General features: G+C 34.2%; 1 long non-coding RNA gene across 1 annotated transcript; it reads right to left on the minus strand.

Annotated features, from left to right (window-relative positions):
* Window positions 1-327: 327 nt before the first annotated feature.
* On the minus strand, window positions 328-2,652 carry LOC141682516 (uncharacterized). The gene is made up of 2 exons (XR_012559807.1): window positions 2,515-2,652; window positions 328-962 (listed from the first exon to the last, which is right to left on the minus strand). It is a non-coding gene; the product is annotated as an uncharacterized LOC141682516 (long non-coding RNA).
* Window positions 2,653-2,940: the final 288 nt, after the last annotated feature.

Here is a 2,940-nt window from a genome sequence, read left to right on the forward strand (position 1 = left end):
TCAATTCTACAACCGTATATTTCTCATAATTTCCATATTTGTTACAACAATATCGAAACAAATTATTAAAAATAAAAATAATATTATAACGGCATCAGAAATAACAATATATATGTACATTAAAAAAATATAAAATAAAATTATAAAATTTTAGAAAAAAAAAGAGTAAACTTTAAAAAACAGTGCATCCCACGGGCTAGTAATGATATCAAATTTAACAGGTAAAAAACAAAACAACACGCTACAAAAACTGATGAACAAAGTCCAAGCCACTGCTTATGATATTAAATTTAACAGGTAGAAAACAAAACAACACACCACAAACACTGATGAACAAAGTCCAAGCCACTGCTATATCAAACCAGATTTCAGTTAGCTACATGTTTCATAATCTCAATAATCCTCTGGAACAAATACACTTTGGTTTATCATATATAACCCTACCTTCTCAATTACTGAAACTGTTTTGTTTTGAGGTGGTTACATGTATTTTATAACAATCCATAGCTGCATCTCTCCTATATTCTCTCCTATACAGGACCAAGACCTATTTTTCAAGTTGACAGTATCTCTATAATGGAAATAGTCACCAACAAATTACCAGGCAGTGCTATAAGAGATTTTTCAGTTTCCCTTTGTAGACAAAATCTTTAGCTTGTTGTATATGACACATCGACTTTTGGGTACCTGAAAAACCCGAGCATGAGTCGTTGGCTCCAAAGGTGACAGCAAGGTAGAGATATATGGTGCAGAGGAAAGTCAGGAGGGCAAAAGCTGTAAGAAGGAAGCGGTGTCGGTGAACAAGTGTTGAGAAGCTGTCAAACTCATCTAATCTTGCCTGTTGCTTCTTAAATGGTGTTGAAGTAATTGAATTCTGTCTCCACCGAGGAGAAACTGTTTTGCTTTCGAGGACCATATCTTGTGCCCAGAGTTCCACAAAAATACCAAAAACTCTGCACCACCTTCACAACAAACAAATCATCTTGTTAGGCTCAACTGCGAATTATTACAGAAAGAGGTGAAGGTGAAGATTAGTAGTAAGAAATCTTTCTCTGCTTCCTTGTGTTCTATCATACATAGGCAATTATCAAGAAGTAATTTTAGTAGTGTTACTGATAATATAACATAGACTCTTGCCATCTAGAGCAAAAAAAATTGCATGCACTTCGGACAAACATAATCTATAAAATGGTTCTAGCAATCAAGACAATTAACAATACAAGACAACTCGAGATGTTACAAAGTTTATATTGAAATTCTTAAATAATTGTAAGCATGAACAAACAGATACCCGGTCTTAGCCGATTGAAGTTAAACATCAAAACTTGGTAATTATTTTTGTAGTTCACAGGCAAAGACCTTCACCCATAAATAGAACTGGAATATCAAATGTTGAATATCTAAAACCTATGCAAGCAAGCAAGGGAAATGTCGGGCACAGGTGAGATTCATAAGCAACTATGCATTTAAAAAACAAGGAACGTTTAAGACTGTACGCAATGACTGAATTTCTTTCACAGTCTTGGAGCATTGAAAAAGGGATGACTGGTACTAAAGTGGCCAATATCAACTTGTGTAAGACATTCCATCTCCACAGACCACAGTTAAGTCCTTCTTTTGCAAAAACAGAAGCGCTCTACTTGCCAACTCCAACACAAATGAATTACAGAATTGGGTTTGAGAAACGGTTATTTAAATCGAACACATATTCTACACAAGTATAGACCAAGAAATGAAATCCTGCCCGCAAGGGTTGGCTCAGTTGATTAAAGAGAGGAAAACTAATCTCTTGGTCACAGTTTCGAATCCCACGGGAGGAGAATTTATGATTATGCCTCCTGAGCCAGAGCCTGTCGCTTAAATGCGGTTTACCTTGGTTCACGTGGTTTGCAGGCTATTACGTGAACCCGTAGGGTTTACCCAGTGCGCACCCGAAGGGTAGCGGCTGCGGGTTACCTACGATAAAAAAAAAGAAAAAAAGAAAAAAAGAAATGAAATCCTAGACTATACATATAGCTTCTAGCCTTCTACTGAGCTGGACAGAGCTTAATTAAACTAAGTTGTCGAGGACTCGAAGGAACTTAATACCTACTTGTGAATCTGTGATGCCAAATACTAGTGAATTTGTGATATCGAACCGAGAGCACCGAGCACTAACAGAAACTTAAAAGCAGTTACAACTTGGAGCTCCACAACAACCACAACTAGACTAAACAGCACATCGAAATGAGTTGTACTTGTCATCACTAATATCCTAATCTTTCTACAAATTGCTCACTCGTTCATTCTACTGTAATACTACCATTCATTTTAAAAATTCTCATCGGCTAATTCATCAAAAACGATACCAATATATAAAACTTGTACAAACAATTCAGATAAAATAGAAAGTACATAAGCATTTGCAAATTTATAAATTCAGTTAAAACTACAAATAAATAGAAAGAATTCAGTTAATTACATAGAAAAAGAGATCTGACTAAGAAAGGGTAACAAAAGATGAAAGAGACTTACAGCAGAGGAGGCTGAAGGAGCAAGGCAAATGATGCGCGATGAACAAAGGGGAGAATGGAGATACAGTACAGTACAGATAATAATATTATTACTTTTTACTTGGCAAAAGAAAGAAAAAGACAATAATCTGAATATCTGATGTAAATGTTATCGTGTTTTCCAAATATCTTGTTCAAATATATGGTGTATTCAATTTAGATACTAGATGATTTACCATAACTCATGAATTTTAAAACATTCATTTTTAATTTAGATTTATTTGGTAACATAGTTAAAAAAAAAATCTCAAATTCATGGTGATTTTACCGTTTTTTTATAAATTCTTCAAAATCTCTTACAATTTAAAGATCAAATGCATTAAAATTCAACAATTTAAAATGGTTGATGGTAAAAAAATATCACATTTGTGGCCAAAAATATCAACCA

This window comes from Apium graveolens, chromosome 9 (assembly GCF_009905375.1).
Source record: "Apium graveolens cultivar Ventura chromosome 9, ASM990537v1, whole genome shotgun sequence".
Classification (NCBI taxonomy): domain Eukaryota; kingdom Viridiplantae; phylum Streptophyta; class Magnoliopsida; order Apiales; family Apiaceae; genus Apium; species Apium graveolens.